Source organism: Macaca thibetana, chromosome 1 (assembly GCF_024542745.1).
Source record: "Macaca thibetana thibetana isolate TM-01 chromosome 1, ASM2454274v1, whole genome shotgun sequence".
Lineage (NCBI taxonomy): Eukaryota > Metazoa > Chordata > Mammalia > Primates > Cercopithecidae > Macaca > Macaca thibetana.
The window spans coordinates 204,599,652-204,613,593 of record NC_065578.1 but is presented as its reverse complement, the minus strand read 5'-3'; the positions used below and the strand labels follow the sequence as shown (position 1 = coordinate 204,613,593).

The following is a 13,942-nucleotide window of genomic DNA, read 5'->3' as shown; positions in this document are numbered from 1 at the left end:
CTGGAATTTCAACCAAACCACAGGGACTGGAAGTCAAGGGAAGCAGATGGAAGTGGCAGGTGGCCACTGCATTGGACTACACAGAAGGTCATGTTTAACATACTGGTGCCTGTGAGTGTTTTAGAAGCACAGACCGCTGGGATTGGACTTGCTGGGTCAAGATGATGCTCTTGAAAGGGTCTCAGTAGAGAATCGTTCCAAAACACATATTGCTACCAACAGGGATGACCAGCATTTAAGAAACAGGTAGAGAAAAAAGGATGTAACAAAAGATTGAGAAATGACCCATGAAACAAAATTAAGTACAGTATAATAGAAAGCGAGAAAGAAAACAGTTTTAAGAAAGAAGGAATAGTTCAGCAATGCCAGAGCCTTCAGAAATCAAAGCTCAACACTGAAATGCCACTACTAGATTTAGCAACAGAGAAGCCACTGGTAAGGTTGACAGCACAGTAGTCCTGACACCGTTAGAGTGAGTTCTTCAAGGTCAAGTACTCCGTTCTTCCTTCTTTGTATCCTCTGTGCTTTCTTTAGTGCCCTTAGTAGGGTGAGGTCTCAATACCTATTTGTAAATGACCAAGTATGTTCATTGATCACAGGTCAGTGTATTTAAATGTGGGTGTTTGGGAACTTTGTTATATGTTGTTCAGTGAGGCTGTCTTTCACGGAAAACTCGATAGTCACAACCACTTTAGGGCTGTTGATTCTTTATTGGTCCAGAAGAGGTGAATGGTGTTAAACATGATGTTTTTGTTACCTGTGAAGGATTTAGTCCATTGCCCTTGCAGGAATAAGCATGCTAAATATGTGTGATGCAAAGACTAGTCTGCAATGTGCACTTAATGACGTAATGACGCCATCTCTACATTTAAAATGCAAGCATTGACACTTTTAGTACCAGAACTGAGTCCTTAGGCATTCCTAGCCAGGAAAACCGTGAACAACAAATGTTATTTCCTCTGGTGCCATTAATCTTAGTGTGTTTCCCTCTGCTTCCTCCAAGTTTCTGGATGATAACATCTGCACCCATCTCCTTCACAGGGTCAGTATGTGGACTAATTCTCATTATCCTGAAATAAGATGGTGGTCATAGCATCCCTACATTATGTTTTTGGTGAGATAGTTTTGATTCATGCTCCATTTTCAGTTTATTTTTAGCTCGCTTTCCCTCACTGTGCTGAAGAATGGACTTGTCAGATTTATTGATCTTTTTCATAATCCTGGAATTTTCAGTAAGGTCATTTCACAGTTTGTTCTCTGTTGGATAAGACTAACCCTCATAATAACTTCAATCCATAAGGCCTAGTGTTCTTCATACCCTACGGCATCCTATCCTTAAGAAAGTACATTTGCTCTGATAAAACTTAAATTGTCTACAGCTTTCTATGGAAAATTTGTCTGGATTACATACCAGCCGCTTGGTTGTCATTTGAAAGTATAGATAACAAAGAAATAATGAGAGAGAAAACGAGAATGAGAATGAGGAGAAGAAGGACCAGTACAGTGGAAACTTTATATTCAACTAAACCTGGCAGGTGGTTGGTTGGTTAATTGAAAAAAGTTAAGCAAGAAATAATAAATGATACCTCTGTACTTGTCTTTATTATAATAACCTAAAAACTTACACATTAACTTTCATTACCAGTATTCTGATGGAGGGCGAGGACTTCCCTTTGAGTGGGAATCTACAAAATGACTATATGGTCTTTTTCAGTGAACTATGCCCATGATACATTTTCTAGGGTGTTCAATTTCCATTTCTGTTTTTTATTCTACTTGGATTGAGATGTTAAAGGTTTTTGTCAAACAGTCTGAAAGTAGTCCACATTTTCTTTCTTCCCAAATCTCTTCTCATTCATATCTAGGTCCACAGCATTGTCTTTAGAGATTTGCCTTCATCGAATCATTAAGCATTCCACTTAGTTGTGATAGACACAACTGTCTTTCATTTGCATTCATATTACAAGAAGATTTTTTTTTTTTTTTTTTGAGACAGAGTCTTGCTCATGTCACCCAGGCTGGAGTGCAATGGCACCATCTCGGCTCACTGCAACCTCTGCCTCCCGGGTTCAAGTGATTCTCCTGCCTCAGCCTCCCGAGTAGTTGGGATTACAGGCACCCACCACCACGCCCAGCTAATTTTTGTATTTTGTTAGTAGAGATGGGGGTTTCACCATGGTGGCTGGGCTCGTCTTGAACTCCTGACCTCATGATCCGCCCACCTCGGCCTCCAAAAGTGTTGGGATTACAGGCGTGAGCCACCGTGCCCAGTCAGATTTTTTTTTTTTTTTAAATATATTTTGGCCCCTCTTTTCCTTTCTCCGCCATCGTGGTGTGTTCTTGCCTCCGCTTCTCGCCATGTCTTCTCTCAAGACTTTCAAGATTAAGCAATTCCTGGCCCAGAAACAAAAGCAAAATCGTCCCATTCCCCAGTGGATTCAGATGAAAACTGGAGATAAAATCAGGTACAACTCCAAAGGAGACATTGGAGAAGAACCAAGCTGGGTCTATAAGGAATTGCACATGAGATGGCACACATATTTGTGCTGTCTGAAGGTCACGATCACATTACCATATCAAACTGAAAATGTCACCACTCTCTGGAGAGTTCGACGTGTTTTCCTCTCTGAATCTATTGTGAATGCGTTGGTTGACTGGGTTCAGTAATAAATATGTGAGGCCTTTCATTTAAAAAATATATATATATATAGAGAGAGGAATAATTCTAGATTTACAGAAAAGACATGAAGATAGTATGGAGAATTCCCATATACCCCACACCGTGTTTCCCTGTTACTGATATCTTACATTTGTATGGTACATTTGTCATAATTAATGAGCCCAAATAGTGTGTTACTATTAAAGTTCATACTTTATTCAGACATCCTGAGTTTTGTCTAATGTCCTTTCCATGTTGGAGGGTCCCATTCAGAATACATTGAGTTATCCTGCTTCCTTAGGCTCCTCTTGGCTGTGATAGTTTCTCATGTTTTCCATGTTTGTGATGACTTGACAGTTTTGAGGAGTACTGATCAGGTATTTTACAGACTATCCCTTGACTGGGATTTGTCTGATCCTTTCCTCGTATTTTTATTAGGGTTATGTGTTTTTGGGAGGAAAACCATGTAGGTCAAGTATCATTCTCATCACATTATATCAAAGATTTATGGCCAGGCACAGTAGTGCATGCCTGTAATCCCAGCACTTTGGGAGGCTGAGGTGGGTGGATCACCTGAGGTCAGGAGTTCGAGACCGGTCTGACCAACATGGTGAAACCCGTCTCTACTAAATACAAAAAATTAGCCAGGCATGGTGGCGGCCTCCTGTAATCCCAGCTACTTGGGAAGCAGAGGCAGGAGAATCACCTGAACCCAGGAGGCAGAGGTTGCAGTGAGCCAAGATGGTGCCATTGTACTCCAGTGTGGGCAACAAAAGCGAAACTACGTCTCAAAAAAAAACAAAACAAAACAAAAAAAGATTTATAATATTAACATGAATCATCATATTACCATTAATGTTAAGCATGATTAACTGGCTTAAGTATTGTTCATAAACTTTTTCCACTGCAATTTACCCTTTTGTCCTCTTTTCCATCCTATATTCTTTGGAAGAAAGCCACTATGCACAGCCCACATTGAAGGAATGGGAAGTTATATTTCACTTCCTTTGGGGGAAAGTACCTAAATTATTTGAATTCTTCTGCACGGGAGATTTGTCTAAAGAGACAAATTCATTCATTTGTATCAGTATGGGCTCAGATATTTATTTTATACTTGGGTTATAATCTAATATTTATCTTGTCTCCCAAATTTTTTAAACTTTGGCTACTTGGAGCTCTTCAGTTGGCAGCTTCTGTGGTATAATCCCACTTCTCTCTCTCTCTCTCCCCCCGCCCCGCTCTGTGTGTGTGTGTGTATTTTGTGTACTTTCTAACTTTCTGTCACTACAGGATGATCTAGGTTCATCCTCACATACTTCCCGTCCCAGTCCTAGAATAAGCCATTTCTCTAGGAAGCCCTGTTCTATTTTATTGGAGAACAGTATTGATCTGGGTACTAGATGTACTTACTGATACTGGGGTGTCATTGCATCTAGGCATTCTCAGCTGAAAGAGCAAGGAAATACATGTGTGTATATCATCCGTATATACACATGTCTAGAAATATGTCTGTATGTCTGTAACCACCTGTATCGGCATTAAACTAAACATGAGTTCAAATTGATGTTTTCAAATCTAATCCATTACTACATGGATCATTCTAGCCTTTTCCCCTTGTTTACTGTAACTTTCCATTCCAATAGTGAGAAACTTAGCTTCTACCATTTGTCATTTATTTTGTTAACTGTTCAATTCCAATACGCATGTACAGTCACCCGTTGGTATCTGTGGGGGATTGGTTCTAGAACCTTCTGCTCCATAGAATTGCTTTTCTTTTATGCCTTTAACAACAATTACTTGACCGTATTTGAATGGGTCTATTTCTTGAGTTGTTTTGCTCAATTAATATGTGTTTCTATTTTGCTAGTACCATGTTGTCTTGATAACTATCATTTTATAGTGAGCTTTGAAATAGTGTGATTTTTTCAACTTTGTTTTTCTTCTTCAATATTGTGTTGGCTATTCTATCTTTGTTTATTGTTATTTTGCCTTTCATACAAATTTTAGAATCAGTTCTCTAGATCTGCAAAATATCTTGTTAGGATTTTGAATGGGTTTATGCTGGATCTGTAGATCAAGTTGTAAAGAATCAACGTTTTAACAATATTCAATCTTCCAGTCTGTGAACATGAAATATTATTCCATTTATTTAGATAGTCTTTGGTTTCTTTCTTCAGATTTCTATAGGTTTATAGAAATATAATATATATATCTATATATATAGATACTGCATGTATTTTATTACATTTACACACACATATTTTGTCTTATTTGGTGCTATTGTGGAGAGTGTATTTTTTTTAAATTTTAAACTCCAGTTGTTCCTTGCTAGCATATGAGAAAGCAGTTGACTTTTGTTTATTGACTTCGTATAGGGCAGCCTTGCTATGCTGACTTATTAGTTCCCGGACAGTTTGTTCTGAATCTTTTTGTTTAGTTTCTTTGTACCAAACTTATAGTTGGTAGTTGGCTCTTTTTAAAAAAAAATTTTGTTGTTGTTGTTGTTGTTTTTTTTACATCTACTCTAACACTTCGTTTCTTAACTTGTGTATTTAGACCATTCACATTTAAATTGGTTGTTGATATAGTTAAATTAATATCTGTCATGTTTGTAACTATACTTTTGATGTTTCAAGAATGTTACGTAAGTGGAATCATACAATACATAACTTTTGGGGATTGTCTTTTTCGCTCACTTTTCTAAGATTTTTTCACACAATATTATTCATCCAGGTTGTTGTGGAAATCAGTAATTCATTACTTTTCATTGTCGTAGGTAGTTCCATGCTAAATTTTTAAGGAAAATGCCAGAGTGGCTATACCATTTTATATTTCCGCCAGGAATGCATGAGTGATTCATTTTCTTTGCATCCTTGTCAGCATTTTATATTCTCACTATTTTATTGTAACCACTCTGATGGAGGTATAATTATATCTCATTGTGGTTTTAATTTACATTTTCATAAAGGTTAGTGATGTGGAATATTGTTTAGGTGCTTATTCTCCATTTGTATATATTCTTCTGTAAACTGACTTCATATAGTTTTTGTATGATCTAGATTGGATTGTTTGGGTTTTTACTGTTTAATCTTGAGAATTCTTTATATACTCTATTTTTTTTTCTTTTTTCTTTTTCTTTCTTTCTTTCTTTTTTTTTTTTTTGAAATGGAGTCTCACTCTGTCTCCCAGGCTGGAGTGCAGTGGCGTGATCTCGGCTCACTGCATCCTCTGCCTCCTGGGTTCAAGAGATTCTCCTGCCTCAGCCTCCTGAGTAGCTGGGATTACAGGCGCATGCCACCATGCCTGGCTAATTTTTGTAGTTTTAGTAGAGACAGGGTTTTACCATGTTGGCCAGGCTGGTCTCAAACTCCTGACCTCAGGTGATCTGCCTGCCTCAGCCTCCCAAAGTGCTGGGATTACAGGCATGAGCCACTGTGCCCAGCCCTATATACTCTAGATTTGATTCCCTTGTTGGATATGTCATCTGCAAATATTTTCTCCCACTCTGTAGCTTGTCTTTTCCTTCTCTTAATAGGGTCTTTCACAGCACAAAAAGTTTTAATTTCAGTGAAGTCTAATTTATCAATAATTTCTTTTATTCATCATAATTTTGTGTGAAGTACAAAAATCTCTTTGCCTGGTTCTAGGTCCCAGGATTTTCTCCTGTTTTTATTTTTATTTTTTTTCCTAAACCATTTTTTTTGTTTTTTGTTTTTTGAGACAAGAGTCTCACTCTGTCACCCAGGCTGGAGTGCAGTGGCAGGATCTCTGCTCACTGCAAGCTCCGCCTCCTGGGTTCACGCCATTCTCCTGCCTCAGCCTCCCGAGTAGCTGGGACTACAGGTGCCCCCCACCACGCCAGGCTAATTTTTTTTTTTTTTTTTAATTTTTAGTAGAGACGGGATTTCACCATGTTAGCCAGGATGGTCTTGATCTCCTGACTTTGTGATCCACCCGCCTTGCCCTCCCAGTGTTGAGATTACAGGCGTGAGCCACCGCGCCCAGCCTTTTTTTCCTAAAAGTTTTATACTTTTCATTTTATACTTAAGTCTGTGATCTTTATTGAGCTAATATAAGTTATGATACTTAGGTAAAGGGTTGTTTGCTTTTAACTTTTTTGCCTATTTATATCTAATTATTCCAGCACCATTTGTTGAAATGACTGTCTTTCCTTCCTCTAATTGCTTTTGCACCTTGGTCAAAATCAGTTGCTCATGTTTGTGTGAGTATATTTCTGAGTGCTATATTTTTTTCTATTGACCCATCCATTTATTCCTCCACCAATACCAAGAAGTCTTGATTACTTTAGTTGTACTGAAAGAGTTGAAATTGGGTAGATGGATTCTTCCCACTTTATTTTTTCCCAACGTTGTTTTTGCTGTTCTAGTAACCTTTGCCTTTCCTATAAATTTTACGTTAATTTTTACTGCTTCTATAAAAAAACATACTTGCTGAGATTTCAATAGGAATTGCTTTAAACTTCTATATCAGTTTAGAGAGAATTGACATCTTTTCTACGTTGAGTCTTCCAATCTGTAACTACAGTAGCCATTTATTTATGTTTTGATTTCTTTCATTAGAGTTTCTTAACTTTTAGCTTATAAAGTTTTGTTAGATTTACAACTTATATAATTCTTTTTTTGAGTGGCTATGAATTGAATTGTATGTTCAATTTCAGAATGTATGGTTTCATTGCTAGCATATAGAGATACAATAGATTTTTGTAAGCCTGAATTTACTTACTAGTTTGGGGAGGGTTTTTTGTTTGTTTGTTTGTTTGTTTTTTGTTTTTGTATGTGCCTTGGGATTTTCTCTGTAGGTAACCATGCCGTCTGTAGGTAAGGATCATTTTATTTCTTCCTTTCTGATCTGTTTACATTTTACTTCCTTTTCCAGTCTTATTGCACTAGCTAACACCTCCAGCACTATGTCAAATAAGAGTGGTGAGAGTAGATCCCTACCTTCTTCCGGACATTAGAAAGAAGGCATACAACTTTCACTATTAAGTATGAGTAAGTTGTAGTTTTTTGTAGATCTTTATCCAGTCGAGAAAGTTCCCCTTCTATTCCGATTTTTCTAAGCAGTTTTACATAAACGAAAGTTCCATTTTGTCAAATGCTTTTCCTATATTGGATGATGTAACTCTGTGATTTTTATTCTTTATCCTGTTAATAGCATGGATTACATTGATTGATTTTTGAAAATTAAACCAACCTTGCATCCCTGAAACAAACCCCATTTGGTTATGGTCCATAATTCTTCTTAAATGTTTATGAATGCTATTTGTTAATATCTTGTTAAAAATTTTGGTCTATATCAGGAGAGATATTGACCTATATTTTTGTGTATGGGGTTGTGGTCTTTTTTTTTTTTTTTTTTTGGACGGTGTCTCGCTCTGTCGCCCAGGCAGGAGTCCAGTGGCACCATCTTGGCTCACTGCAAGCTCCGCCTCCCGGGTTCATGCCATTCTCCTGCCTCAGTCTCCTGAGTACGGCTAATTTTTTGTATTGTTAGTGCAGACGGAGTTTCACCGTGTTAGCCAGGATGGTCTGGATCTTCTGACCTCATGATCTGCCCGCCTCAGCCTCCCAAAGTGCTGGGATTACAGGCGTGAGCCATCGCTCCTGACCGGGGGTTGTGGTCTTTTGTGTGTATTGTCTTTGTCTGGTTTTGGTATCAGGGTAATACTGACTTCATAAAATGAATTGTAGTATCCCTTCCTCTCCTATTTTCTGGAGAGATTTTGTGGAATTAGCATTAATTCTTTAAACATTTGTTAGAATTCTCCAATTAAGCCATCTGGTCTGGAGAATATTTTGAAGGAGTTTTTAAATTTATAAGTTAAATTTCCATAATAGTTGTAGGGATATTCAAATTACCTATTCCATATTGGGTTTTCTGATAGCCGTGTTTTGGAAATGATCTGTTTCTTCTAAATTGACAAATTTACTATTGTTCTGTTGTACGTGTTGTTGTTCATAGTATCCCCTTATTGCCCTTTCTACATCTGCATATTCCTTAGCGATACCTTCTATTTCACTCCTGATATTATTAATTGGTGTTTTTCTTTGTCAGTCTTTCTAGGGATTTCTTAATTTTATTGATCTTTTCAAAGAGCTAACTCTTTGTTTCATTGATTTTATTTTTGTCTTATTTGTAATTTCATAGATTTCTGCCTTTATCTTTATTGTTTTCTTCTCTTGCTTGGGATTTATTTTGCCCTTCTTTTTTGGGGAGGCTCTTGAGGCGGGATATTGTTATCAATTTGAGACTTTTCTTCTTTTCTAATGTATGCATTTAGTGCTATAAATTTCCTTCTGTGCACTGCTTTAGCTGTGCTCCACAAATTTTGAAGTGTTATACATTCATTTTCATTCAATTCAATGTATTTTTATTGTTTCCCTTAAGGCTTCTTTGATCCATGAATTATTTAGAAGTGTGTCATTATCCGAGGGTTTGGATATGTGTTATCTTTATATATTCATTTCTAGGTTGATTTCTTTATGGTCTGAGTAACTGTATGATTTCATTTCATTTTGTTGAGTTTTTTTGTTTATTTTGGTGTCTATGTGTTTGTGTGTGTGTAGCCTAGTATATGGTCTATCTTTGTATCTGTCCATGAACACTTAAAAAGACTGTGCGTTCTCCTGTTCTTGGGTGGAGTGTTCAATAAAAGTTGATCATATCCTGTTGCATTATAATGTTGTTGAGTTCTGCTGTATTGTTATTTTCTTCTAATTATTCTATCAATTGTTGAGAGTGATGTGTTAAAGTTTCCAATCATAATTGTGATTTGTCTGTTTTTTCTTTCAGTTCTGTCAGTTTCTGCTTCACATATTTTGCATTTCTGTTGTTTGCTATATACACATTTAGGATTGGTAGGTCTTGGGGGATTGATCCTTTTATCATTACATAATGTCTTTTCTGGTCATTTCTTTGCTTTCTCGGAGGTTTATTTGATACATATTTTCTCATCCTTTTACTTTCAAACTGTTCATATCATTACATAGGCAGCATATAATTGAGTTATGGTTGTTATTCCATTCTGCCAATATTTGTCTTTAGTATACTTAGACCATTTCATTTAATATATTTATTGATGTGGTAGTGTTTATGTTTGCCTTTTTTGTTGTTGCTGTTTTCACTTTGTTTTTTATCTTCTTTCTTGTTTCCATGGATTATTTGAACTACATTTTCCACAAGAACTCTCAAGATACTAATCATAGTTATGGTATATCTCCTGTATGATAATTCCAACATCTATATTATATTTGACTCTGGTTCTGAGGCTTGCTGGCTCTTTAATTCTTTAAACTATGTTTTTTCTTGCCTTTTGCTATGCCCTTAATCTTTTGTTGAACGTTGAACCTGTGGTATCAGGTAACAGAAACTGAGGTAAGAAAGCATTTGGTGTGAGAATTTATGTTACTCTAAGAGTTAGGCCATGTTTAGTGTTGCTTTAGCTGTGGGTCTCAGAGGCTTCCGATTTTTCTAGTGTCCTTGTTTTTGTCTCATCTTGACTTTTGGTTTCCCTTAAAGCTTCTCCTCAGCAACGGTTTATGTCTTGTAGCTCTGTTATCTGTGATCTAGTGTTATTATATTGAGTTCCTGTTGGTGTGCCGGTAAGGTGTGGAGTAGGGGGAGCATTCTATTATCTTCCAATTAAATCTATTTTTAATTAGACCTGTGTCTCCAGGCTATGACCTTCACAAATGTTTCCAAAGTGGTAAACTTTTTTTTTTAAATGCCCTCTACTTCTTTCCCTGGTTGTAGTAGTCTCAATGTATTTCCTTGAAGCCCTGACCCCCAATGACTATGTTTCTTCCTCCCTTCCTCTTTCCAGTGAGATAAACTGGAGTAAACTGGTGTGGAAGGAAGTTCTTTCTCCCATGTGGGATCGGCTCCTGCACAGTGCTGTGCTTTGGAGGATAAGCTTGTGTGTTTTGCGTTGTTTAATCTTTCCCACCTCCTACTAGAGCTGTGAGGGGATGTTTCTTGATCTTCACCATGAGAACCTAGTGGGGTTTCTGGAAGTAAAGCCCCTGAAAGTATAGGCCCTTCCCTAAGACCATAGTGCTCGTGAGTTTCTTAATCTCATGCTCGGCCACCCTCAGCCTGTAGCACTTCATGAAAATTATCGTTTAAATGTTCCTAGGAGTTTATGGCCACAGCAGCTTTTGCCCCACAGAAGCTAATCTCCGTTGTGACTTTCTGGATGCGCCTGTCGCTCCATAGTCCAGAGTGGCAGTGACTGCTGCAATATCAGTGATCTGATGGGTCGAGACGCGCCATCAGTTTTCTGTTTATCCAGCTGCTTCTTCTTGTAAAAATAACTTCCAAGCTCTTTACATGCCACAGCAGAAACCAAACGTCTCTCAAGTCTTTCTTTCAAATCACAAGCCAGATTTTGTACCTTCTCTGTCCAAAACCCTGTAATGACTCATGACTTCATGCAGAGTAAAAGTCTAACCTGTGACGCTGGCCCAGCACCAACTGGTCTCTGTTCCTACTCTGACCTCCTCTTCTGTTCTTCCTCATGCCCAACCCAGGTAGACTGGCAGTTCCTCCACTGTGCCAGACGTGCTGCCACTGGAGACTCCATGCTCTGTTTCCTTTGTCTTTAAATGCTCCTCCTTTGATATCCACTGGACTCGATCCTCTCTCCAGCCTTTGCTCAGATCTCACCTTTTCAGTCAGGTTTGCCTTGCCCACTCAGTTTCATATTGTAATTTTACGCTACTTCACCGTCCACCCCAGCTTTCCAATCCTTTCACCCTTTTATGTACTTACATTACTTTTTACCTTTTTGTCATGGCCATCTTCATCTTACAACATACTTTATAATTGTTATGATATTATAGTCTCTCCCACTATGATGTTAAGTTCCATGAAGCAAAAGATCTTTGTCTCTTTTGGTTACTGATAGAACCCCAATTTGCAGAACACAGTCAGGCACAGAGTAGATATGAAATAAAACTCTGGAATGTTGAATATTGGTCTTTTACAGTGACTGTTCACTAACATATCCTAAGTCACTTACAGCAGCTGACTTGAATTCAGTGTTATTCGAGTCTGCACAGGCTCAGGAGTAAAGACTGGTTTGCCAGAAGTTCCATGCAACCACTGCATAGGCAAAACACATTTTCTGGGCTTTCAGGGATACATTTTCACTGTCAGCTGCCACCCAGGATGGTTCAGGGAAAGAATTTCACAAACTTTGCACTATGCCTGAAAACAAAGAACGCACCTCTAGTGCATGTGTGTTCCCAGGAAGACCGGAAATGCCTCAGCGATGAGACCACTGGTGTATTTCTTTCTTTCTTACCTTATGCAACATCTAACAAGAGGCAGGTTCATAATAATTCCTCAGCACATATAGATTGAATTCATTTGAGAGCTTCCGAGATGGAAAACTCTTTTTTGAGAAATAAACTCTTAGCTTGGATGCAGTGGTTGGGTGGCGTTTTATTATTCTAGAGACATGCTGACTCACAGTGATGGGGGAAGGGAGTAAGGGGAGAAGAAAGGCTTTTAGACTAAGCATATGGATTACTTAGAGTTCCTCCTCTGGCTTCTCAAGGTGTATGTTTTGATTTTCTTGGCTTCTTATGAATCTTGTTCAGCTGTCTAGCTGCTGCCTGCTGTCCTGTTCACAGTGGGGAGTTAGCACAGGGCCAGTAGAGCTGGAGGCTGCACTGTGAGTTTGTTCCTCTGTGCTGTCTAGTCATCAGAGTCCCTCTTGCAAAACCAAGAAGAATAAACCACAATCTGCTTCTAGCTGTAAATCTACCCTGGGGATGACAAGCTGATGTCACGCAACTGGCCAGCTCACTGCATTGTGACCACAGCCTGTGGCTGCATTCTTAGTGTTGTGTTGTGTAATTGCAGGAAAGTGCCTGTACAGACCCTACACATCCCTTAGTTAAAGATTTACAGCCTAACGCATCCACTTTTTTGTCTTCTGCTCCCTAGGACAACACCCACACAGAAAGAGGATGATTTCCCTTAACTCAACCCCTGTAAGTTACTGCCGTTCATCTCATGGGAGGGGCTGAAATACATGCTAGCAACTCCTCTTACTTCAAAGTAAGAGTCAGCTTTTTCTCCCTATTTGGGACATCAAGCCTAGTATGCAAGACTGAAGATTTTTTTCTTCATTTTTGCTTAATTCTCATGCCAAAGTATACTATAATAAATATGTGAAGTTAGTTATATTGTTCAAAGATGTACACAGGCACATTTATGCCTGCTAATACATCAAAGAAGTATTTACGAACGCCCATCTTTTTAAAAAGTTTGCATCATTCTCTGCTGAAGGAGCCTGCTCACTGGTTAAATGCTGCAGTCCCTCCGGGCAGTGATGTGCCTTCATTAATAGAGAGAACTGAAGAGCCAGAGCTGGTGAATCTTCTAAGGAGCAGGGAAGTAAGGTGTGCTTAAGGCACAAAGGCTGCTTGAGTGGCTTCAGGGAATTCAAGACAGGTGACAACTCTAGACTCACTTGCTGAAAGAATTTTGAAAACCTTCCTCATTCAGCACCTGGGAGTGCCCTCTGAAAGGCCCTTCTTAAAATGCTTCCAGAGAACTCAATCTGGTGAAGAGCCAAGGAAGCCTTTTCCTTGCAAGGCTGACCACTGGCATCTGCCTTCCTGTGCTGGCTGTAGGCGTATTGTTTTATAGGATGTACATTTAGAACCTGCAGATTTCAATTCTGTACCAGGTGCTTATATTTAGGACAAGATCTTCAAGGTCACAGATTTTCCCATTCTTTCTTTCCTTGAACTAGCAGTTTTGGAAGTACTTTGAGTGGTCCAAACCATGGTGTTTCTACCTTAGGTGAAGAAAGGCTATGAATGAGACTGAGATAGTTACTATACAAATTTGAAACATCCAGGAAGGAAGAGAGGATAAATACCTGTCTTACCTGAAAAAGCAGTGGCAATTAACGAAGATCTGACACGTAAATGAGAATCATGAAGCAATAGGAAAAATTCCATTGAACCCAAGCTCCTATAGCCTGTTAGCTTGATGAACTGGGACAACACCTGAGGCCTTCAGTCACTTGTTTCACTTTCTGAAAAGCATTTACTGAAATACCTACTATGAGCCTACAAATCTTCTAGAAGATAAAAGTAAAACTGTAAATAATACCAGTGTCTGCTGCCAATGACAGTGCATTCTAATGGGGGATGCCGGAGAGATAGACATATAAAAATTAATTTGGGGTTGGGTGTGGTGGCTCATGCCTGTGACCTCAGCACTTTGGGAGGCCGAGGTGGGCGG

At 38.6% G+C, this 13,942-nt stretch overlaps 1 protein-coding gene and 1 pseudogene across 3 annotated transcripts in view; both read left to right on the top strand.

Annotated features, from left to right (window-relative positions):
• The window catches only part of PCNX2 (pecanex 2), a 309,611-nt gene that overhangs the window by 166,969 nt on the left and 128,700 nt on the right, over positions 1-13,942 (top strand). The gene's annotated exons all lie outside the window — the stretch shown is intronic.
• Positions 122-2,696, top strand: LOC126942609 (putative 60S ribosomal protein L39-like 5; annotated as a pseudogene). The gene has a single exon (XR_007721587.1). The product of XR_007721587.1 is annotated as a putative 60S ribosomal protein L39-like 5 (transcript).